This window comes from Equus przewalskii, chromosome 2 (assembly GCF_037783145.1).
Source record: "Equus przewalskii isolate Varuska chromosome 2, EquPr2, whole genome shotgun sequence".
NCBI classification, from domain to species: Eukaryota; Metazoa; Chordata; class Mammalia; order Perissodactyla; family Equidae; genus Equus; species Equus przewalskii.
In genome coordinates, this window is record NC_091832.1 from 45284870 (window position 1) to 45311479 (window position 26610).

The window sequence follows — 26610 nt, forward strand, 5'->3', positions numbered from 1 at the left end:
TTTGAGAGAGAGACTAAAACACACTCTGCCTGTGGACAGCGGTGAGCCCTCATAGTTTCTAGTCCAGAACTTGGAGCCTTGAGAAAGACGGCTCACACAGCCCCACCCTCAAATGAGTGACGTTCAGTGAAATGAGAGAAGTGCAAAGGTTTCAAGACCCTAGAGAAGTGTGTCTGAGAACATAGCTGCTCCAAGTGATGTTAGAAACACGGATGCTGAGACAGACAGCGTCTGAGGGTGGGAGACGTGCTGGGCTCTGACAGCCTCGCTCCACGCCTTGCTTGCTCATGCTCTCCTGCTTCCAAAACGTGCGTTTGCAACGCTGTTAAAGAGCCTTCAAAAACCTCTGATGGTTGCTGACATATTTCTTTCTCTCTGCTCACAAAGGAGAGATTTCTGTTTTCTTTGTGGGTCAGTTCACAAACCTCAAAAAGCTAATAAGCTCAAAGCAAAACTCCGGTGGGGAGATGTTTACTTTTTGTTCCTAGACCATCTGAGCTGGTTTTATTAACATGTCTCATAATTTCTACATCTGCAAAAGCTTGTACATTAACGTGCAGAAGAGATCAGACTCAGCACAAGGCTCGTCATGCTCCATAAAAATTTAATGGAAAACAAAATGCACTGCTCCAGAGATCAATACTGTTATTCTCTTTCAGCAAACTGTGAATTATTGTTTTCATAAAATAATAATAATGCCAGCATATTGATATTGAATGGGGACCAGGGCTGTTGTCAAAAATAAAGTCATATTTAATCTTTGAATGCCTTCCTGCATAAACATCCATGTCAGGAACGCGGGCATCTGTCACTCTCTAAAGATAATGTGAACCAGTGATAACTTTGCTGCCATGTTCTTTGTTGTCGCAGGGGCAGTAATGCTCCTATGCTCACAACTTACTTCTCAATGGGCAGAAGTTAAAGATCTAAACTGGCCACTCCACGGTGCTTGAAGATGCTCTAGAGATGCGTTTGTCTGGAGGGAGAAGGGAATGGAGGAGAGAGGCACCAGGGGACGGATTTGGCTGAGGGTCCCAACGGTCCCTTCCAACCCTAACGCCCACGACCCCATAGCCCTGACCTGGGTCATGCTCGTTTCGCAGAAACTTGACCTGAAGCTGGCCACAGGGAGCGGTAGGCAGATCACCTCTCTGAGATGCAGACCTCTGCGCAGGAATGTTCTTTCTCCAGACTCGCTGTCCATGCTGATCTTCCCTTCAGGTCCCCTGGGAGGATCCATTCAGCGTCAGGACTCAGCTTCTTGTGTGTGAACCTCCCCCCACATTCGCTCAGTGTCCTTGTTTCTTCATGTTGATGTCCAAAGACACTGACTCTGAAGGGTGTTAGCTGCTGCCAGTCTGAAACTTGTGATGCTTGGACAGATTGAAACCCTGGTTTTGATATTGGCTTTAACAGATGGCATCCTAAAATTGCGTCCTGCTGCCCTTCCTCCACCCCAACTCGGACCTAGCTGCAGATCACCACACCTGAGGCTTCTGGGCTGGCAGATATGTGGGCCTGGAGGGGGTAGCCAAGGCAGGAGTGGGGCAGGGTCCCGGCTGTGAGGAGCTGGGCAGGATGTGGTCTCCTCTGGGCTGGGGAGAGCCTGGCACACCGACCCTGGGGTGGGGACCAGAGCACCACAGATCCTTCAGAGGAAGGAGAAGCTCCAGCCTGGCGCCCAGTCCCACAGGCCTGCTGGCTCCCCAGGTCCCCAAAGGGCGGGGATACAGGTCAATGGAGGGCAGAGGGGCTGCCCCCAAACTCCAACCTTGGTGCCCAAGAAGACGGGGAGGAGAGAGAGCTGCCTCTGTGCCTGGTCCTCGGATGGGGAGCTGGTGCCTCACACCTGCAGCCCATCAGCGCAGAGACCGCTTAACCTCAACCGCCGGACACACCCCCGGCCCGACGACCAGCACGGCCATGAGTTGTCAAAGGGAAATAATAACGCGCCCAAAGGAGCTGCACCCAGCTTGAGGAAGAAACAGATCGCAGCAGCCTGGCGGGTCCGCGGGAGCCGAGGTGCCGGAGAGCAAGTCAGACTAAACAATGAAGAAGAACTGAGGACAGTCACTGGGACATAAGCAGACCTTCTGGAAAATAACAAAATTACAAAATGTGATTTTTTTATTACAACGTTGAGTAGGTGAACTGAAGGTTAGAATAAGTCACTCGCTATTAGGACTCAGTTTAGTGGCTTAAAACTGGGATCGCACAGGCTGAGTGTGGCCCACTGCCTGTTGCTGTAAACGAAGTTTTCCTGGAAGCGGCCACGCCCATCCGTCGTGTGTTCTGTGTCTACTTCTGCGGGGTAACAGCACAGTTGAGGCAGACCCAGCGGCCCCCGAAGCCTGAAGCATTTACTTCGTGGCCCTCTGCAGATCCCTAGCCTAGAAGATAAAAACGAAAGAAATTTCTCAAGACCCAAGCAAAAAGCCAGAGATGGAAATATTAAGGAGAGACATGGCTTATTTGGAATACATGTGAAAACTCTGATATCAGATTTTTAGGAGTTCCAGAAAAAGAACAAAGATCGGGTGGAAGAATGATAATAGGGTAACATCTAAGCCAGGGGAGTCAGTTCCTTGTGTCAGCTGGAAGGGAAGCCCCACAAGGGGAGGAGCCTTTGTCCCCTTCACAGCTCTGTCCAAAGCACCTGGGACAAGGGCTGGCACGAAAGAGGCGCTCAGTAAGTATCAGTTGTGCTGAATTTCTTCCGTTTCTGCACCAGACATATCTCCACCTCTACCTGCCTTTTCTCTTTCCCCAGAGGCTGACCTGGCTGAACTGGATAGGTGGGCTTTTTTGCCTTCCTGAGTCCTCTTGGATTCTGCCAAGGGGTCAGGAGAGCAGTGACAGGTCAGAGGGAAAGTGGCCAAGAGGGCACAGCTATTGCCAGGGCCCCGGCCCCATACAGCTCTCTTCAGGGTCCATATTTGGGTCCTCTGGCCCTTCAGCTGGCAGGTGCTTCCAGCCCCAGTGTCACTCACCTTGTGCCGTGCCTCACCTCTGTAGCTAGCCCCTCTTTACATCTCCCTGACCAGCAGCTCGAGGGGGCCATCTGTCTCCTGAGGAGATCCTGCTACATGTATATTTTTTTATTCTGGTAAAATATACATAACGTAAAATTTACCATGTCAATCATTTTTAGGGGTACACTTTGGTGGCATCAAATACATTCACATTGTGGTGCAGCCAGCACTACCATCCGTCTCCGGGACTTTTTCACCTTCCTACACTGAAACTCTGCCCCCATCAAACAGTGACTCTCTCATCCTCCTCCCCCTGCCCCTGGCAACCACCATCCTACTCTCGGTCTCTATGAATTTCGACAACTCTACGTGCCCTATATAAAAGGAATCATACTACATTTGTCCTTTTGTTTCTAGCTGTTTCACTTGACATAATGTCTTCAAGGTTCCTCTATGATGTAGTATGTATCAGAATTTCCTTGTCTTTTTTTGAGGCTGAATAATATCCCACTGTATGCACATACCACATTTTATTTATCCATTCCTCCATCAATGAAGACTTGAGCTGTTTCCACCTTTTGGCGGTTGTGAATAGCTCTGCTAGGAAGACTGATGCACAAATATCTGTTTGAGTCCCTACTTTTGACTCTTTTGGGCATATACTCAGAAGTGGAATTGCTGGGTATGGTTAAACCCATGACGTAGAGATATCAAATTTAAAAAGCTAACAAGTTCCAAGCAGGATTAATGGAAAAAATATAAACTTTGCTAAATCTCTGAATTCCAAGGATAAGACTGAGAAAAATCACTTTTTCAATAAGGAAAAACAGAATTCTTGAAAGTAAGACAAGAGATTTAGCTTCCGGCTCTGTTGGACAAGCTTAAATCAGACCAAACATCCTATGGAGAACTAGAAAATCTGAATAAACAAAATTAAATAAATCTGTTTAAAGGTATTCAGAGCTGCCAAGGGAGCCAGCACTGGAGGGGCAAAAATAATGGCAAGGAGGGAAACGGAGAGAGAAGGGGCTGCGTGTTCGCCACTTTCACCTTAAGCTTTTTGCCAGTTTGTGAGCAGAAGTCCAGAGGATGAGGAACTCAACAGACAGCAGCAGCTCACAGGCTTAGCGGCCGGTCAGACCATTTGGCAGCCTCTCACTGCTGTGGAGATAAAAATTAAATTTCAAGAGCTGAAAGGGGACCATGGGAAGCATATCAGGTTTTCATTTAGGAGCCCTGTAGTCTGCTCAGTAAAGCTAAGAATGAAGCAGGAGTGGACCAGCGCCAATAAAACTGACCCCAGTTCTGAACGAGCTCAATCACTAAAAAATAACGTGTTGAAAACCAATGAACTAAACATCAACATCAAGAAGCTAGAAAAATGAAAGGAAGTAGAAAAAAGAAAATAATAAAAACAAAGAATATATTTACATATATATATATATATATATATATATATATATATATATATTACATGTACACATACACATAAAGAGAAAGAAAATCCAGAATGACAAAAACTGGTTACTGGAAAAGATGAATAAAATGAATAAATCCCTGGCAAGACTAGCTAAGAGAAAAGGGAAAAAGCACAAATTACCAACATCAGATTAAAAGAAAGAGGACATGACTACTATCTTACGGAAGATAAAAATAGGATAACATTTTGAGCAAATTTAAGCTAATAAATTAGAAAAGGTAGATTAAATGGAAGAATTCTTTTAAAAACAAAATTTACTAAATCTGATATAAGAAGGAAAAGAAAATCTTAATAGAGCTATAACTGATAAAGAAGTTGAATCAGTTATTCAAACCTTCGTATGAAGAAAACTCCAGCCCCAGATGGCTACAGTGGTAAATGCTTCCGAACACTGAAGGAAGAAATAATGGCAATACTGCAACATTGTGCAAACTTTCACTGAGAAAATAGAGCACGCTCCCAAAATCACTTTATGAAATCTGCATCACTTTGATAGCAAAACCAGACAAAAGCTTTGTGAGACAGGAAAATGACAAGATGAGTTTTCCATTTCTGACCATGAAGAACTACTTGCTACAAGAATTACCCTGTTGCCATAAGTAGACAAACTGACAAAATATATGAAACAATGATTTTCAGATACTGGACACAGGAGTCACACAGCTGTGATTCCTGAGAGAACAGAAACAGACACAACGAGCCATGGGATTGTGTCAGCACCCTACCTGGAGGCATCGTCCAGTCCTTAGCACAGGGAGGGCCAACCCAGCAGAACACAGCAGCCTCACTGACTTGAGGAGACAGAGGGTGGAGTTCACAGAAGCTGAGACAGTTAGAATTAGTGGGACAGGAGACCAGAGAGGAGGCCTCTGCAGAGAGAGAGAATGAGCCCCAGAGATCTGCAGAGGGTCCCTTAACTATCTGTCTGAATATGGACTGGCACATGTGTGGAGGCAAACCTCAGAAGACTGTGGGATAAAATTACCAAAAAGGAGTCAGCTAAAACATTCTTGCAACTCACACAAGGCTGGAAATAGTTTGTGTTTCCTCTTACCAGAGAAAAGAGACACTGTAACACACAGGGCTTCAGGCAGAGTCCTGAGAAGGCGATTGTCCTAGAACACAAACATAATTAGCCCTGGGCTGCATACTGCTCTGGACCCACCCGAACAGAGCCTAAAAGCAGCAGTGACAGAGATGAGGAAATTAAGAGACCAGGACATTAAAACTACTTCTATAAATGTACTACAAGTGCTCTGAAAGGAAGGAGACATAATGAAGAGAGACATGAAAGATTTTAAAGGGTTCTAAATGGAACCTCTAGAGATGGAATACACAACAACTGACGTGAAAGATACACTGGATGAAGACAAACAACAAATTAAATACTGCAGAAGAAAAGATCAGTCAAACAGAAGACATGCGAATCGAAACCATCCCCAATGAAGGACAAAGAGGGAAAAATGAAAGAATAAAGCATCAGTGGCTTACAGACAATATCAAATGATCTAATGTACATCTAATTGTAGGCATACAATAAAGAACTGGAGGAGAAAAATATCTGAAAAAAATAATAGCTGAAAGAATTCCAAATTCGATAAAACTCAAAACCCGCAAATTCAAGAGTCCCAATGAACGCCGAGGAAAAAACTACACCAAGTCACATCACAATCAAATTGTTGAAAACCAGCTGTAAAGAGAAAATTTTAAAAGTAGCTAGAGAAAAGAGATATATTATTTACAGAGAAACAAAAATAAGAATGTAAGCAGACTTCCTGTAAGAAGCTACGTGAGCCAGAAGACAATGGGGAAATAAGTTTAAATTACTAAAGGAAAAAAACCTGTCAACCTAGAATTCTATGCCTAAAGAAAATATCTTTCAAAAACAGAGACAGAAATAAAGATGTTCTTAGATAAGCAAAAACTGGGAGAATTCATTACTGTACAAGAAATGGTAAAGGAAGTTCTTTGGAAGAAGGAAAGATAACACACAGAAATTTAGCTCTGCACGAAGGAATATAGAAAAGCACCAGGAAAGGGAAATACACGAGTAAACACAAAATATGCTCTCCTCATTTTTAATTCTCTTTAAAGGATAATTGTTTAATGTAAAAACAAAAATGTACTGTGTTTATAGCATATGTAATATTTAAATATATGACAACAAACAGCACAAAGCATGAGAGGGAGGAATAGAAATATATTCTTATAAAGTTTTTCGATGTATGTGAACCAATTAACTATTGTTTGAAGATACACCATGAGGAGTTAAAGATGCATATTGAAACTCTACAACGACAACTAGATAAAGGAGTAGAGGAAAGAGGTGTAGTTAATAAGTTAATAGAAGAGATAAAATGGAATCATAAAGACATTCAAATAATCCAAAAGAACGAGAAAGAAAGAAAATAAGAACGAAGAACAGATAGAACAAATAAAAGGAATAGCAAGATGGTAGAGTCAAACCCAACATGTCAAGGAGAAGAAAAGAGAATGGACGGATTCTAAATTGTGTATGAGAATACAAAGGCCTAAGGACAGCCATGGTTATTGTGGAGAGAATAGATTCAGTGATTCTCCCTCCCAAATATAGTAATTAAATCTATGCTATTCATGCGCAAGTATATGTGACTGGAACAGAATAAAGAGTCAAGGATGATGGTCCTTTAATTAATGGACTGGACCTACCGGATAACCAATCAACGGACTGGACCAGTTGGATAACCGTATGTGAACAACAAGAAACCCTGACTTCCTCTCATCTCACACCACACCTCAAAATCAATTCCAGGTAAATCAAAGACCTTGATATGAAAGGTAAATCGATAAAGCTTCTAGAGGTTAACAGAGGAGAGTGTTCCCATGTGTAAGGACATTCTATGCCATCTTCTAGAAGGCTATGCTTTTTGCAGTTCTCTGTTTGTATGTTACACACCACCTAAAATGTACTTAAAATACGGCTCCATAATATTGCGATGACCTCTGCTGCATATTATGATTAATTCTATCACAAAGTCAGTCTGCCGGTGTTAACGTAACCAGCTCATTCTTTGAAATCTGCCCTGAGAGGCCAGCCATGCCACTGCCATCCACTGCAGCCATCGGCAATCTGAGAAGTTCTTTTTTACTTCTGACAAACCCCCCGGCATTCTGTCTTCCCCCCTAGTCACCTACCTAGTTGGACTAGAAGCCCTGCAGTTAAATGCACGCAAAGCAAAGAGGAAGAGGGACAGAGGAATTAGATTGGCATCTTCTTGTGCTGCCATGGAAAAAAAGACTGGAATAACATGGACGGACTACAGAGGGAGGAGGGCTGCAGCCAGGAACCAGAAAACCTTCACCCGACTGTTGAGAAGGAGCTCCAGTGTACTAGGACCCAGACGCTCTGTCCAAGGTTTTTAATATTTAAATATGACACAAGCCTTGAAAATGCACATGCACACACACAGAGTTAAATGTAAACGTGTAATGATAAGGTGGCTGGAAATGTGTAAACCAAATAGGAATTCTTGAAAGAGAAACGACACGCTTGCGGACTGGAGTGAACATTCTTGCAGACTGCCCCGAAGCTTTCTCGGCAGATCAGAGGGATGGAGAGAAGGTGGAAATGAAAATGTTTGAAATTCACGTCTGCCTCGTCAGATGGAGCAATGTCATTTTGATGGGGCAAAATAGTTGGTACCTTGTTTCATACGATAATGAGGAAATGCTTGTTTGAGTATGAATACAGTGGACGGAAAAATACTTTGGTATCAGTTACCTGTTGCAGCATGAATGATCACAGTTCCCAAAATGTGATGGCTTAAAACAACAACACTTGGTTATTTCTCGTGATTCCTTTGGGTTGACTGGATTCACTCATGTGGCTGCATCCAGCTCGTGGTTGGGCTGGGGGACAGGCTCAGCCAGGACTCAAGGACCAGTGGCGTCTCCATCTTCATGTGCTCTCAGGATGCCCCTGAGGTTCTCCATGTAGTCTGTCATCCTCAAAAGCATAGCCCGAGCTTCTATGCATGGAGGCAGGGACCAAGACAGCAGAGCAGAGGGCTCAGAGATCCTTAAGTCCTCAGCTCTAGAATTTACAACATCACCTGCCAACTCTCTTGGTAAATGACATCACAAGGCCAGCTCAGTTTCAAGGGGATGGAGACACTGACTCCACCTCTGAGGAGAAGAACAGTCGTATCTCATTGCGATGGGGCACGGACACAGGGAGGCGAGATTCACTGGAGCTTTATTATAAGGATCTGCCACAGCCTCCAAATAAACAAGGGGAAAAGGGAAACTGACAGCCATTTCATCACACTAAAAAAATAAATGGGAAAAAGCAACAAGGAAATAACGTGAAAGAGAGAACATGAAACAGGATGGTAGGAGAAATGTCAAGTGTGGGAGTTATTGTGCCGAATATGATCCAGACGAGATCAAAACGGAAAAGTTCAGGCCAATCTTACCCATCGACACAAGTTATATAAGTAGAAAGAATAAACGATATTATAAAATATTATTAAAATAAAAATGAAATGTATCGGCAAAGACATATTCTCTTATTTTCATAATTCTTTATTTTATTTAAATAACGTAAAAGAGGTTTGTTCTAGCAATGTAAGGTTGATTGAGTGTTATAATATCTATCAACATAATTCATTCTATCAGAAAATAAAGGAGGAAAACATATGGTCAAGCTAGTGATGCTGAAAAGGCAATTATTAAAATTTAGAGACCATTGATAACAAAAGCCATAAGTAAAATAAAACCAAACAAGTACCTAAATATGATAATTATTTACCAAAATCCAGCAACAAATATTATCCAAAATGGGAAAACACTACAGCTGTTTTAATTACAATTGTAACTAAGAGGTTTCATTATCACAATTTCTTTTTTTGAGGAAGATTAGCCCTGAGCTAACTGCTGCCAATCCTCCTCTTTTTGCTGAGGAAGACTGGCCCTGAGCTAACATCCGTGCCCATCTTCCCCCACGTTATACGTGGGACGCCTACCACAGCATGGCCTGCCAAGGCCATGTCCGCTCCCAGGATCCGAACCAGCGAACCCTGGGCCGCCTAGAAGAGGAAAGTGTGCACTTAGCGGCTGCGCCACCAGGCCACCCATTATCATAATTATTATTCAACATTGTTTTGGCATTGTAGAAAAGGCAAGGATATAAGAAGATGAAAAATATCAGTACAAACATTGGAAAAGAAGAGACAAAACTATCTTTTCTTTTTGTTTTATTTTTGCTGATGTGATTGTGTAATCAGAAAACCCAAATAGTTAAGCAAACAAACCACTAGAATTAAGAAAGAAATTTGATAAGATGGATGGCTGGAAGAAATTTTTACAAAACCCATAGTTTTTCTCTGTTTTAACAATAAGCAGCTGAAGCGAATAAACCACAAAAAACCCATAGGATTCTGTGGAGAACAGAGAGGCAGAGACAGAAACAGGGAGACGCACTGTGCTCTGTGCGGGTTGGTAGGTTGGTTGGTTGGTTGGTTTGGGGGGTTATTTTGGAAATTAGAAAAAAAATAATCTTCAAGTTCCTGTGGAAGAATTGGTACTAGGAACAGCCAAGAACAGGGGTCTCTTCTCATCAGACGTCAGAACAGATGCCAGCAGTGCCTTCAATACGGGTCTGTGGGAGGGGTCACAGGGGAATCCAGAAACAGACGTGAGTGTGGGCAACTCTTACTTCCCTGGGAAGAGATGGCTTCACAAACGGTGCCGGAGCAACTGGCCGTCTTTCTGGAAGAAAATAAAGCTGAACTCCTCGTTTATATCACATAAAATATAAACTACAGATGCACTAAAGACACCTGCAAGAAATAGAAAACATCTAGAAGAAAGAGCGAGTTTCTTAAACAAGGCCAGAAACCCAGAAGCTACAAGATGAAATCTAGATTGGATTAAACTGAAACAAAAGCTTCTGGTGGAAAGGAATTAAAGATAAAAACAGAGAGATTTCGCAAACATTTGCAGTGCGTATGACGGGCAAAGGGTTAACAATTGTAATATAAAAGGTTCTTAAAAACTGACAAGGGAAAGAAAGACAACCCAGCTGAAAATGGGCTGAGCGTGTCAGCGGGCAAACCAGAGACAGGAAAATCCAGATGACGCGAACAGGGGGAAGATGCCCCGTCAGCAGTTGGGGAAACACAATTCGAGGTTACGATGAGCCAGCTCCTTACAGCAGTCAGGCCGTAAGAGTTAAGGACTTCAACACTCGCTGTTGGCAAGATACTCTGGAGGGAGTACATTCACCAGTTTCTGGTAGGAACGTAAATTTTTACAGCCATTTTGGAAAGCATTTGACAACATTAATTAAATTAAAAATATAGATATCATCCTACCACACAAAAATACAAATGCTAATACCTAAAATTATTTGCATATGTATAATATATATATATATTATATATATATATTATATATATATAATGAGTTTCTGCAGCTTTATTCCAAGTGGCCAAAAGCCAGGGGAAAAAAAACTTCACGCTACCCAAGAAGTGAACAACTAATGAAAAATGGTACAATTACACTAATCAAATAGGAAATGCTCTGCAATAATTAAAAGAATGAACTAGTTACACAGAGACCCATTTTAGAAAGCAAGATGAAATTTTTGGTGTGCATGAGAATATTGGTGTGTTTGTGTATAAGCAAACGGTAATGGTGAGAAACACGCAAGGGCAGACAGGTATTTGCAAGCACGGGTGATCGTGGTTCCGGAGCAGTGTGACTAGGGAAGAGGAGGAATGAGGATGGAAGAGGCACAGCTGAGAGAGAGGAGAGAGAGAGGCCATTTCAAACTTCAGCCTGTAGAACCCAGTTCTGTTACCCATTTACGATTTATGTAAAAGAATGTGCCTCTGTGTGTGTGTGTGTGTGTGTGTGTGCAATGAAGGTAAATATGGCAAGAGAAAAAGCTTTTAGCAGTCTGCACAGACCCCTTCTGTTTACGTTGATTTCTCCCAGTTCTGTTCTGAAGTGAGAGGCCGTGGAGTGATGGGTGAGGCCACAACGTGTGGGGTTCCACTGCCTGGACCCCCGCTGACTCTCCCCTCATGCCCTCTGGGTCCTTGGGCATGCTCTCTCTGCCTTCTCTCCTCCTCTGGAAAAGGGGGACGATAATTGTATGTCCGTCCTAGCCAGTGGTGAGGAGTAAACGAGTTCGTCCTTGTAACGAGCTTAGAGCAGGCCTGGTATACAGCAAGCATTATTTTCTGTTGTTAAAGTTATTTATAAGACACAGAAAAGCTACCAATTTTTCTTTATTTATCTTTTATCTGTGCACTTAATGAAAAGTCCTTGCTCATCCTAGTATTCTTTTTCCTGAAGTCTCTTGGGTTTTCTAGGTGTACAATCATAACATTGGTGAGAGAGAGTTTTATTTCCTCTTTATCCTGATTTTTAAAATTTTCTTATTACCTTCTTTGAAACTTTAAAAGAATGGCAAATAATAATAGTGATAGCTATGCTGCGGGGCTCCTGATTGTAAGGGATATCATTTCAGTTATTCAGGAGGATATTTGATGCTTGTTTTGAAGAAATAACCTTTATCATATTTGTTTCTTCTATTTATACATTTTTTTGGTGAGGAAGATTGTCCCTGAGCTAACACCTGTGCCAACCTTCCTCTATTTCGTATATGGGATGCCTGTCACAGCATGGCTTGATAAGAGAACTCGTGAACCCCGGGCCACTGAAGCAGAGCATGTGAACTTAACCACTGCACCACGAGGCCAGCCCCTACTTAGAATTTTTGGTATGAATGATTGCTAGATTTAGTCAAATGTTTTCTTAGGATATTTTCATATCTTCTTGTTCCCTTTAATGTGTGGAGGAAACATGATGGTGGTGAATTTCTGGAAAATAAAGGCTTTATCCTTTTGACTCACTGCCAGATGTGACTTCGCTGAAACATTGTTTCGAAGGGTCATGTCTACCTTAGTTAGCGAGGCTGGTCTACGGATGTCTTCCTTTGAACTACGTTTGCGCCATGGTTTCAGACTCAGGTGTGCTGTTCAGAGGAGTCGTGTGCTTTGTGACATGCGTGGGCGGGCAGGGCTGAGATGCAGCCCTCCAGGGGCCACGCTGTGCGCTTGGGGAGGACGTCTATCTGTGCGCTTAGGGAGGACGTTATCTGCCCCTGTCCACAGGAAGGGGTGCTCCTTCCTGGCCCAGGGCATTGCGGGCGGCCCGAATCCTCCCAGAGGGAGTGGGCCCTTCCAATCTTCCTGAAGACACCACGGGGCTGGAGGTAGCTAGGATGTTCTCGTTGATGATTTCTCACATTTCCATATGCCTTTAACGTGTGAGTTATACTGGAATTACCTGTTATTTACATGTTAGTTAGAACTTGACCTTGAACTCATTTAATCACGGCTTCCTTTACAAATAGAATATCTTTAATTGCTTTTCTGATCTTTTGTCAATTAGCCAATTCAAGTTTTCTATTTCTTCTGGGGTCAGTTTTGGTATCATTTATATTTTTTAAAGTAATTGTCCCATAGAAATGGAAGCACGGTTACCTGAGAGAAGTTACCAGCTTTTTTTTCAGCTGCATTGTTTATAGGGGCAAAAACATTAAAGGGAATACCTGAGTGGAAGTGAGTGGAATCTGCTGTGAAGTATCAGAGGTGAAGAATATCTTGCAGCCATTAAAAAGAATGAGTTACATTAGGTGGATTTCCATAATGTATTGTCACATGTAAAGAGCACGATTCAGAAAAGTATACATAACATGCCCTCAATTTGCCATATAATGACCCAGGAACTCCTCTAGGGCAGGGACCTGGAGTCGTACCGCCTGTCTGCACTTCTGTCTTACTGTGAACTTGGTCACATTCCTTGACTTCTCTATGCCTCTGAATCCTCACCTGTGAAAATGGGAATAATAATGGTAGCCACCTCAAAGAGCCGTTGTGAGGACTCAGTGGGACAACACTCACTGTCGTGTGCAGAGTAAATACACTGTAAGAGTTAGCTCTTGTCTTATGTGTGTGCATTGACGTAAACACACACACGTAAATGGCTGCATGAGCACAGAAAAACGGCGTGAATAGATGCATACCAAGTCAACTGTGGGGAAGGATGGTTGGTGTGGAGAAAAATTTAAAATTAAAAAGACTTTAGATAAAAACAAGATGAAAGATATCTCCCTTTATGCAGAAATACATATACACGTGCATGCATATATTTGTATGTAGGACTGGATGACAGAATGGTCACTATGCATATTAGAAACAAAGAGACCGTGTAGAGAAATCTCTTTTATTCAGTTTAAAAAAAAGACAACAAAAAATGTGGAACCAGTTCTGCCAGGAGAATGAGAATATTCGGGGCCAGATGCCAGAAGACCTGATGGCTATATCTTCTGGAGAGAGAGAAAATGTCTTCCTGTTGGGGCAAAAAAGCCCAAAACGTGTGGAGGAGCGGGGAGCTGAGCTGTTTCACAACAGAAGGTCAGAGAGCACCTGTGCCTTGGCACGGTCTGCTCTGTCGCCGGCCTCACGAACCTGTGGGATCAGGATGACTCTGGTCATGCAGCAGCCGCCATACCGAGTCTTCAGGTCCCAGTGGCTTCTCCAGGGCCAGGTCCTGGAGTCAGCGGACCCTGTGAGGTAGGTACTTCATGAGCCATTTGGGACGTGTCTGCCATTTCCATCATCTAATGCGGAGGCACCATTAGTAAATGGCTACTGACAGATGAGGAAATGAGGCTCAGACAGGCACCTGACTGGCCCAAGGCCACGCAGGTGGGATGAGCTTTATTCAGCATTCAAATCCGTGTCAGCTGACTCACACTATCCCTGCTTTTCGCCTCCCTTAAATGGGACCTCTGTCACAGAGTGTGCCCGGTGAGTACGAAACCATGTGAAAGTCAGACAAGAATCACACAAAATGTTTCTCTCTTCAGCCTCTTGGGCTTAGTCTCAGCTTGGGTAAAGGAGGCAAGATGTCCAAACTGTGTTTTAGTTATTTACCAAGATTGCCTTCAGTATCTCAAGAAGAAGAGGGAAGAAAGTTTCGGCTAGATTAGGACCAGTGAAAGCAAAATCTTAATGAAACTCATGAGATTTCATTACTAGATATTTGGGAAGTGTTTGCCCAGAAAATCCTCCCTAGTATTGCAAAACAAAGGCAAGAGATGGCCTGAATTGAATCGATTTTTCTGAAAAGATTTTGTGGACCACAACCACATCTTGCAAAATTTCCCTGAGCAAGCAGGTCCTGGCCATGGGGTAAAAGCCCCAGTCAAGACCATCCTTCAACTCTCTCCGAACACCTCACTTCATCTTATAGAGGGTAATTTCATTGTGGAGTTGACAATATTATGAAATTGGAACAAATCCCAGGGACCCAGAAATGAAAGCACTTAAAAATTTGCGACATCTGTTTTTATTAAAAATTGACATCATTTATCAAATAATATTTTTACCACCCCCCCTTCTCCAGTCCAAGGAGGGTCTGGGCTCAAGAGAAATCATCACTTATTGGCTTCAGTTATAAAAGAGCCAGGAGCGCGCCCACGCCTGAAACCACAACGAGCTGGAGAAATTTAAAACCCGGCAAACTCCGCTCCACACCCGCGTTCGGTCCTAACACTCAGCCTGCTCAAGGGCTGACGATGCTTTACCCCAGAAGCAGAGCGCAGATGGAGAGTGCATAACGTGCCGACAGCCTCTTTCAGCCTCATATATTGTCTCATCTTCCGATCCTTTCTATTAGCCTCCAAAAGGCAGGGAAGCAGTTTCAACACGTCAGCAGCATCTGGAGGGCACCCTAGGGAGCTGCAACCTGGTTCAACCACGGCTCTTGGTAATTCCTAAGTGTCCCCCTGCAAGACCTATCTCTTGACAGGCCCATGGCCCTGTGCCGTTGGAAACTTGAGTAGCAATGACTGTATTTCACCCCAGGATTTGCCAAGACACGGGGGGCGGGGGGGCAAACAGGCTGCTCCTGGGTACTCCTCCCGGGGTGTGCAGGGGCCGCCGCTCACCTGCCACGGAGCAGGGGCCAACTCTCTGCCCAGGGGCTCCACTCTGTTGGTTTCACATCATTTGACTTTGCATGTGGTTTTTAACATTGTAGCTTTTAATTGCGAAATTTCACACATGCAAAATACAGGATGTGAAAAGAATATCAAAAGAAATTCCTGAATACCAACATAAAATGGTCCCCTTCCATCGGTGGCCCTGAATGTACCTCTCCCCGGGCCCCACCCGCATGTGAACTTCTTCCCGGACACTTGTTCCCCACTTGCTTCTCTTTAGAGTCTTAGTAAATATCTCTGTGTCCACACGCAGCCCATGAGCCAATGACTGTCGCGTCATGGGTGGAGGCCACGCTGGCCCAAGCTACCATCACCTGGCCCCTGGAGACTCACAGTGAACTTCCGGTTTCCTGCTCCACCCGTGCCTTCTTTCTGCTGGAGACCTTGGCTGCAGAATCAAAGCCAAGTTCTTCTCGGTTTCAGCTCTCCAAGCTCTACCGAGCTCCCCGGTCTCCAGCCCAGGGCCTCTGCTTCTGCTACTTTCTGCACTGCTCACTCTGCTCCCACCCTCTGGCCTCTTGAGGTACTTCCAACATCCTTCTACCTCAGGGCCTTTGCAATTGCTGTTCTCTATGCCTAGAAGGCTCTTTCCAACAACCACATGGTCCACACTCTCCCTTCTTTAGGTCTTGACCCAATGTTGCCTTCTCCATGAGACAAACAAATTTAAGCGATGCCCCTTCTTGTCTGCCTTCCTGTTGCATGCCTCAACAGCACTTATCTCTATCTGACTACTTCATATTTAATTATGAATGGATTTATTGTAAGCTTTGTGAAGGCAAAGGTGGTGTGTGTGTCTACACCCTCAGTGCTTAGAAAAGTGCCTGGCATATAGTAGACTCTCAATAAATGTTGTTGAAGAATGAACTATATGCTTCTTTTGTAACTTGCCTTTGGTGTCAGCATGAATCATCCTTGCTGATCCAGGTATCTATGCTTCTTTCATTTCCACAGCTGTGTAATATTCCACAGTGTGACCACAACACACTTACATATCCATTCTCCTGTGGGTGGTCATTTAGACTGTTTCCACTTGTTGCTGGAGTCAAGAATGCTGCCTGGGGGTGCAGCGGTTAAGTGCGCACGTTGCACTTTGGCCGCCTGGGGTTCTCTGGTTTGGATTCCAGGTGTGGACATGGCACTGCTTGGCAAGCCATGCTGTGGCAGGCGTCCCACATATAAAGTAGAGGAAGATGGGCACGGATGTTAGCTCAGGGCCAGTCTTCCTCAGAAAAAAGAGGAAGATTGGCAGCAGTTAGCTCAGGGCTAATCTTCCTAAAAAAAAAAAAAAAGAATTCTTCCTGAAATATACCTGTATGTTTCTTCCAGAGAACACAAGCAAGAGTTTCCAGAACATTCTTCTCTGAATCGATTTTAATTTATACTCCTTTTGAAAGTCATTGCCCTTCAGTTCTCAGGTGACTTCATCTTCCTTACCTTTGCCTGGGTTGCGATATTAACACTAAATGCTACCCCTTGACAGTGAGCATCTTTTTCCTGAAAAAGTCCAAACTAGCCTTAAAAACTGAGAGCCATGGCTGGGGCTCCCTGGGCTGGATCTGGGTCAGAGTGAGGAAAAGGATTCTCCTTCAACATCTGTGCCATTTTGACCCCCCGGGGTGCTGTCGGGTTTTGATCAGGATGGTGCTTTCCAAGGCCTTAAGGATTCTTGAGTTTGATTCTTCGAAGCCGTGCAGCCTCCGAGCCCTCCCCACTAAAACTGTTTGTTATCAGAAGAACTATGATGCACTTTGCAATTACCTTGCCCTTTGGCATCTTCAGTTGCCTCCATCAATTCCACTCAGTGAGTTGGCCTCTTTGGGGAGTGACGCCCTCTCTCCTCTCAACATCTCCCTCTCGCTGTTTCCTTTCACAAAACGCATTCCCCCCCTCCTTCTACGGCCTCATCACCGCAGCTTATGACGGAAAGAGAGAGGCTGACACGTGACGCAGAACTGCAGGCTTCCAGGAGGCTCCTGCGTTCCTTCCAGGGAGCAATGCTGAGACGGCTGCACTCTGTAGATCCAACATTTCCGCTGTATTCGGAGACGTCGGCTGGATTTATTGACTGGTTGGAGAGATAAACTAGGGAACCATTTTCTGCTCCAAATCATCTTAAGCTTTGGAAAGTGACACACTATTTTATAAGTGTGCGTGAGAGCCTCACAACTTTCAAAAATGGAAAAAGAAAGTTATTAAGGTGTCTCCGATGTCTTTACAGATGCATTGGGATATTGACTTGACTGCTGTAAATAAGAGATGCCAAATGACACAGGCCTCAATAACAATTCATATTCTGCTCTCCCGTAAAGTGTGGGACCCGGACCTGCCCTGTTCCTGGGCATCTCTCCAACGTCACTTTGAAGCTGTCGTCCTCAGTGGCGGCTGAGGATCACGTCTAGATGCTTCCATTTTAGCCGAAAGAGAGAGAGAGAAAGAACCAAGGAGTGGTAGCTTCCTTGAAGGCACACCTTGGAAACTGGACATGCCACATCCACATGTGCCCACTCCAAGAAGTACGGGAGGCTGGAGATCTAAGGATCATATAATTGGCCATGTCCCAGGGTGAGCCTTTTTCTGGAAGAGGGGAGTGGCACGAAGCTTTCTCCCACAATGGAGAACGCAGGTGTCCAGTTTCTTTGTCTTTCTCCTCTCTGGGTTCTGCGGGCTCCCTCTGATTGCTTAAGGAGGCAGAAGAGCCCGTTGTTCTGTAGACTCTGGGAGAGGAGACTCATTCATTTCCCCGCTCTGCTCCTCCTGTCCAGCCAGAGACAGTGGGCACACGGTCCAACCTTTCATCTTCATTGCCTCATCTGTAAAATGGAACCGTTGACCTTCCGTCCTGGAAACGGTCTGTTGTTTGAGTCAGTCTGTCTGACACATTGTGAGTACTCAATAGCCATGGGTTCCTGTTATTTTATTAAGAATATTCGCAGCTGAGACACGTGTGATGCTCCGTCGGGTCGGCTCCCTGCACAGGGAAGCGGTGTCCCCCTGGATGCACGGCTCAAGCTATGACAAGGCATCGTTTTTTCCTCGAGTCTTTGACTTGTGCAGCGCTTTAGAAGATAGGAGCACCAGAATCTCTCTTTTTTGTGTCTCAGGAAACATCCGTAAAATTTTATTTGCCCCTGAAAAAATATTCTATCTGATGTTGTGTAATACGGTTCAAAGGGTCCTTCTGATCACAAATGCTTTATCACTCAATTTCTACCCTGGGCCAGCGTGAGCCCCGAGGGAGGAAGCAGTGCTCCCAGCGCAGGGACAGCCTGTGCCTCCCCTGCTTGGGCCAGCCCCGTGAGTTACAATGAGAAACAGGAGACTAAGGTTTGCAGTGGTGTTGGAGTCAAACCCAGGTTCAGGTTTTGTCTCAACGCTGGCCCTGTGTCCCTGGGCAAATGACTTCACTCTCCGAGCCTCAGATTCCTCATCTTTAAAACGAGCACAGTGATAATACTCACATTGCAGGCTGTGAAAGCGGTTTAGACGTTGTGAGTGTTGGGACACAGGGAACAGGGTCTGGCACCTGGCAAGTCCTCAAAAAGTTCTAGCAACTTAATTAAAATCCTTAAAATCTTGGCCTTTGAGAGCAGGTGGGATGGTCACCTCCTACACCCCCAGTGGTAGAAGGAGAAGCAGATACAGCCCCTTTTGGCCAAATGGCTTTGCCAGACGGATGTGTTTGGGGTTCCTTGTATCACCATGGCACCCAACACGGGGCTGGAAGCTGCTTTTCCTCCTGTGGTCCAAGCCCAGAGCAGAGGTGTTGCCGGGGGCCCTGGCTCCCCATGCTTAGTTCTGAGGAGTCTGGAGGAGCACTGCTGCCCTGTGCTGAATGCCTGGTTCCTGGAGGTCCTGACTCCTCTAGATCCGCCAGCTCAGCCCGAGGCCCCCTGCTCTCCTGCTCTGGGCCTGTCAAGCAATGTGCACCCTGCTCTCAGCCTCATTAACGTAGCCCAAAACGAGGGCTGGCCGGCCCTGAGGGGCAGATCACAATGGAGGGTGCCCCTCCTTCTCTTGTTAGCTCATTTTTGCTATCTTGGGTGAAATACACCTGGGTCTGTGTGTGGGGCTCATTAGCAATCAACCCGCATTCAGGCGGCAGGTAGTGTGATGAAGCCAGGTTCTTTGCTCGCACGATTTCACTTTACCTCCAACAGAATCCGAGGTCACAGAGTGAGGTGCTGTGACTTTGTGGTTAAGGGCACAAACTCTGGAGTAGGCCAGCTGGTTCCGTCTATTAATGGGACGGCCTTGAGCCAATGACTTAGCGTCCCTGTGATGAGTTCCTCATCCGCAAGATTGGGGACAATCCTAATACTTACTTCATGGGGATTTTTGAGGGTTAAATGCAATGATACACTTTCTGGCATGTAGTAAATGCTAAATAAATGATACCTATTGTTGTTATCACAATCAGCGAAACTTCGATACTTCAATAATCTCCCTCAATTTTCAGGAGTATTTGTCTGCCTGAACTGCCGTCACAGAGTAGCACAGACTGCGTGGTTTAAACAAGAGGGATTTGTTTTCTCACCGTGCTGGAGGCTGGAGTTGGAGACCAAGGTGTCGGCAGGGCTGGTTCCTCCGGAGGCCTCTCTCCTCGGCGTGCGGATGGCCGTCTTCTCCCTGTGTCCTCATGTGGCCGTCCCTCCGTGTGTCTGTGTCCTCATCTCCCCTTCCTAGGAGCACACCAGTCCTATTGGATAAGGGTCCACCCTACAGGCCTCATTTTAACTCGATTAGCTCCATAAAGACGCTATTTCCAAACACGGTCACCTTCCACGGTATAGAGGGTTAAGACTCCAACATATGAATCTGCGAGGAGACAATTCATTCCGTAACATCCAGTTTCTGGGTTTCCATTTGCTTAATGGATGCGTTTGGGTGGCGCTTTTTTTCTGGAAACCATTATGTATATTTTTTCTTAATTAAAAAATAAAAAGCCTAGGAGGTTTTCCTTTCCTTATGCAAATACGATTTGCTTTCAGATGCGAATAAAATGATAGGAAATGGGATCTGCACCATTAGAGATAAAAATGGTAATGAGTTTTAATAGTTCATTTTAGTTTTCGGGTATTGAAATGAACTTGCAGGGGAGGACGCTGTGGCTCAAACTCAGCGGCTCTCCAGTCACACGCAGACAGCTGCAGAACTTCTGAAAAAAAGCCCTCCAAACCTCTGAGCACCCTGTAGCACCCACCATCAGCTCTGATGCTGGGCCGCGCACCAACGTTACGTGGCAGCTAATAAGGCGATGAGCTGAAATTGGTTATTGGTTATTGATTTAAAGCACAAGCACAGAGATTAAAATAGAGCCTCTGAGAAGCCATTCTATCAACTCAGGTTATTTGTCACGGAAAAGCGAAGGCTGAAGTGGTAAGGAGAGAGTTGGCAGGTTACAAGGGAGCCATCACAGTATTTAAGTTTGAAAAAGGTAATTGTCTTGGCTGCTGGGGGAGTTCCCTGGGACAAGGGGCTGGAGGAGATGAGGGGAGATGACACAGGGACAGGCCTGGTGGCGCTCCCTTCTCCTCGGGTCCTTGTTCAGTGGACTGGTCTATATGAGCCTCAAGAGGAGGAGCAAATACCCAGGGGGATGGACCTCCACCCCAACTTGTTTGTACAAATCTGCACCTTCTCATGGATTTTCATGGTAAGATTGAGTATGCATTTCTCTGAGGAAGAAAAATGGCTCAAGAAGTAAAATCATTATAATTCTAAGGAAAATAAATCTTTTAAAATACAGTATAAATAGCTATTTTTAGCAATCCGTTTGACAGAATTTAACTTATAGGGTGCAAAACCTTTACCGCTGACCCACTGTCCACTGGATTAAGACAGTGTAACCCGAGCCGATGTTCCAAGATTCACATCTAACACCCCCATCCCAGCCCAGGCTCCATCTTCCCTGACTCCTTCCCTTCTCTGAGAGTCTCCGGCCTCCCCCTCCCAGGGCCTTGTCCCCACAGCTCCGGGCTCCATCCTCCCTCCCACAGCCAAGGCCCTCTGGGTCTGCAAGGCCCGTTCAAGGAGCTTGTCCAAAGCTGGGTGCCTCTGTCGTACCTCTGATTCCCTCTCAGGCATTCACATGTCTTAGTTCCAGAGGCTTCCTGAGGAAAACACACTGCATCTTCACACGGTGCTGCCTGAAACAGGAAAGAATTGAAGCTGATTTTCGTACAGCATTAGCTGGGTTATTTTTGTGTTTGTGTGCAGAGCATTCTGGAAGAGACAGCCCCTTGGCTTCCATCAATCATCGTTCCCTACAGCAGAGAGCAGCATAACCTTCAGCGCTCTGGGCATTCAGATTACATTTCCTGGTGGAAGTTTCTGGGTTGTTGACAATGAACAGAAGTCATGTAGGGGGTGGGGAGCGATATCTCAGTTTGTGAAATGGTGGCAAAGGCTCAGAAACTTGCTGAAACCAGCCTGGGGAGGTGGGGCAGGGCGAATCAGAAGCTGTCAATATGAGAAGAGGAATGTCAGCATGTTGGCTTTCTCATAAAGAGACAACTGCGGAGGCAGAAAAACCAGTGACCATGTCAACGCCCAGGGAGCAGAGGCAGGGCCAGTGGGAGGTGGCTGCGGTCATGGGGCGAGGATGGGGACAGCCAAGGGGAGTGTGGCTGGAGGAGTTGGTGGGAAGGAGCCCGGAGATCTGCTCAGGGCTCATTTGTTTCCTTGTTTTCTTGCACACGCTGTGCCCTTCGAGACAGAGCAGGACTCGCGAACACTCTGTGGTGTAGCCATGGCTCCTTCGGGAAGCAGTTTGTATGATGAAAGTAACTCAGAGAGGCACACAGTCTCTCAGCCCTTGCCGAGGGGCAATTGGAATTTGTTCGAGTGCCGGCTGGTCTCTCCCAGGAATGAGGAGAACCTTTGGATGCTGCTATGCTGACGTTTAGAAAGGTCTGGAGCCATCTGACAGGAAAAGGAGTTTCCCTTCCTCATTTCCCATCCATCCCACCGCCCCACCTGCCATCTCATCCTCCTCCTGCAGGTTCCCTGAGCTCGGGCAAAGACGGCTCCTTGGTGTTCCCCAAAAGACGTCAAGCGAATGGCCACGCTGTGCCTGCTTTTGGCTGCCTTCCCCTCCCCTCTTCACCTGCTGTGAAGCTATTCACTTCCTCTGCTCCCACGTCCTCTGTGCAGCTCTGCTGATGGCTCTCTCCTTCCTCGCACCTCTTGGCTGCTCCCAGAGTTGTGTCCTCAGGCACTATTTGCTGAGTGTGACCCTTAGTTGTCACACAGGTGTCACAGTCCCCATCCGGACTGTGAGCACTTCGGGGGCAGCAGCTACTTCAACACCACTTGTAACACTTCTTTGTGTTCTTGGAACACTCATCTAGTGCCAGCACAGTAGATTCTCGGGTTTCTCTGCCTTCCAGACAGAACCTGCCCCACTAGACACTTACCTGAGATGTGATAGTCAGGGGCGCCCCTGGGACTGGCCAGAGCTCCCCCCAGCACTGGCAGCCCAGCTGCTCACCTCCCTCTCAGGCTGCGGTCGGGGAAAGTGTGAGGCTTCATGGGGCCGTTCCATGGGCGTGGGGTGGGTGGGAGGGGGGCTATATGTGGCTTGAGCCCAGCAATCGTGCAGCGTTATCGGTTGGTTGAACACACAGGGTATGAATTAGAGCCAAAGACACAGCAGCAAGTGATGAAGGACCAGGACCCACTGTTGCTGGTCAAGGTGCCCTCTGAACCTTTCCTGGCTCTTTCAAGGGTCTCATGGCCCCAATCTCAGAAGGACAAAAAGTGAAGAAAACTTAGGAGTGACCAGAGAATACATCCAACATCTTAACTGAGAAAGGAAGTTGGGCCTGGGCTTGATTCAGATGATGTGCAAGCTTCTGGAAAGCAGATTGTGTAAGAGCTTGGTACTGATGGGCTACACTTTGGGAAGAGGCATCTCACCAGCTTACTGGGTGCTGTGACTCTCAGGTGGATTTCCCAGCTCCGTGACAGCTGTCAGAGAGTGGTGACCAAGCAGAAGCTGCTCTGTCTCCCCTCCGAGGACTTGGAGGAGAAGTCAATTCCAAATAGAAAGAGGGTCAGCTGTGTGAATATCGTTATGAGGTCCTGTACATGGTGTGTTTTTAATAAAATTAAAAACTAGTGTGCCTATGAATATTTATATGTATATATTTGACTGTCTACCCATCCCTATACATACACACAACAGACACATGGACAAAAACCCATCCATCCATCTAGACATATACACACACAAACACACACTTACATGTCTATCTATCCGTCCATCCACCTAGACAGACGCACACATGCACACACACACACATATTCACATACACTCATCCATTTATTCATTCATCTATCTAGACACACACACAAATGCACATTCACGCATCCATCCATCCATCCATCCATCCAATCACTCAGATACACATACACACACACACACACACTCCATTCATCCGTCCTTCTAGGCATGCACACACACACAAGCACCAATTTTTAGCTGAAGTCTTCCAGCTAGACGGATGGAATCCCACATAGCACATTGATCAGCCAGCAGGACCTCCTGAGCTGAGTGGGAAGGTGACTTTGATTCAGACCGTGGAGGCCTCTCTCTCGAGCTTTGACAATTTGTACCTGACTTAGCATGAGATGTTGAAACCCCTGCGCAATGGCCCACTGCGATCCTGCCATCCTGTATGTGGTTTAAGCGCTTGATGAGGACTGAGACCTTTGTCTGCATCAGTTCACAGAGGGAAAGAGCGGGGCCGTGCAGTTGTTAGAACACTGTGGGATTTTCCACATCCTGCTGCATAGCTACTCCTTTTTTCTCAAGCAGGACAGGAAGTCCTGTGTTGATATAATTTTTACATCTCAATATAAGCTGGCTGCCAAGTTTAGTAAGGGAAGTGATGAGATTTGCAATACACCTGTTAGCAGCAGTCCTACTGTGAGCGATTAAACCTCTGACAAAGGAAACAGTACCTTAATCATCGTGCGTATTAATATTCCCAACCTTGATGTTCTCCAAGGTTTAAAACAATAAAAAGTGCTTTTGGAACCTATCGGAAACCACTGGAGCCTACTAACGCGTGCCAGCTCCCGGAGAGCCTTGAAATTGAAGTCAATTTGCCTTAATAAAGCTGTTTAATGTTAATTTAAGGTGGACCTAGGCCAGGTTTAAGAAAATTAAGAAAAAAGCAGTGGGTGGGTAGACCCGAGCATCCTTCTGGGTTAGGAACAAAGGGACACCAACCGCCTCTCCTCCTCAGCCCCATTGCACGCTGTTCTGGCTTCTTTAGGACACGCTGTTCTCCCACTCAAAGCCCATGCTTAGACTTTCCAATCCTCAGACTATTTTGATGGAAGTTTAATCTCTTTATGCTGCTGCCATAGAAGTAGCTGTTATTAAAACGTTGTTGTGCGAGATCTAGTTGATGATCATAAAACTCTTTGAATCTTCTGAAAGTCTTCTTTCTGTCAGGAAATGATATTTTCATAAATCAGGGCCACGGCTGTCAGCGCCATGAAGTTGGAGGGGGGAGAGGGATGGGTGGGGGGTTTGGCAACTGGCTTTCTTACTCCAACTCTTTCTACGCAAAATGACATTGACCTTGCCAGAAAGCTCGCCTCCCAAATTGTTGGAAGTTGTCAGGATTCGGAAACCGCTCTGCTAAATTCTTTGAAGCAGGAAGCATTTGCTGACCCAAATGCCTTCATTCCCTGTCTTTGTTCTTAAATTCAATCTCACTATTCAAACTGGACTAAATAAGTAGAAGGAATTAAAAGGTCGACTTGAGTGTGCATGGTGGAGTATGCCCCTGCTTGATTGGGGTGGAATATTCTAGAGAGCACCCTCTGAGATCCCAAGATCACCATCAAGATCAGCTCAGTGTGTGGCTACCTGATGACAGGGGAAACCACAACTAACCAGCTCCTCCAGCTATCCAAAGTGATTTTAAGAGTAAAAGTGCTTTTAAAGGAGAAAAAGTGAGTGTTAATTCATTCCTTTGTACCATGTTGAATCCCGTGTCAGCTTCCGACTATAATTTTGGTTATTTGTTGAGTTCCTACTATGTTGTGCTAGACATTTTAGAATCCGTTAAGTCAGGCATCCTCATAAAAGTCTGACATGAGTGGTGTGATCATCTGATTTTGTATATGAAGACAATGAAATCTGGAGGGGACGTGCAACAGGACAAAGGTCAGAGAGCTGGCAAGCGATGGAGCAGGAATTTGCAACTACAGAAAGGCTCTATTCTGTAGCAGGCTCCTCCTCATCTCTGTAACCATTGTCATAGAAATCACCATTGTCATTTTGTTGTTTTTCTTAGGGATCTGATGTGGGGAGAATCACTTCCTGCCAATTATGCATTTGCCAGGGTAAAATATCAGTCATCCCAGCACAAGGGTCTGATGTCGATATGTCTTCGGAAACTTCCCAAACAAGTTGAAAGGAAAATAGGAGACAAAGGAGAAATTTTATTTACTTAAAGACACAATTTGGACCTGGAAAGGCTTAAACTAGGGTTCAGTGAAGACAGAAATAATTGAGGTGAAGACCCTCATAAATATATACACACAGAAAGAATGGATAAAAGGATTTTCCTGTGCCCTAAGTCATGATGACAGACTTAGAGTGATGTCAGGACCCATTCTTTCATTCATTCATCAACGTGGCAATGACCACGAGCCTGGTGGTGAATCCATCCCCAGTCAAGCCTCAGGTGAGACTGCAGCCCCTGCCGCCATCTTGGTTGCAACTTTGTGACACCCTGAGCAGAGGATTCAGCTAAGCTCTGTCTGGATTCCTGACCCAGGGAAACTGCAAGACAACACTCAGGTGTTGTCAAGAGCCACTATGTTTGTGTGAATTTGTTATGCTGTAATAGAAAACAAATACAACAGAGAAAAGGAGAGTTCGGGGTGAACTCCAGAGTGGGAGCTGGGACCTTTCCTCAGCAGGGACACCTGGGCCAGGCGGTCTCCCCAGGCCAGCCCCCCAGAGGAGGATACGTGTTGATAATGCAGCCTACAACCCTAGGGGACTGCACAGAGACCTACACAGCTCTCACTGTACTGCTTCAGATCCGCTCCAGCTGAACACAGTAAACTGG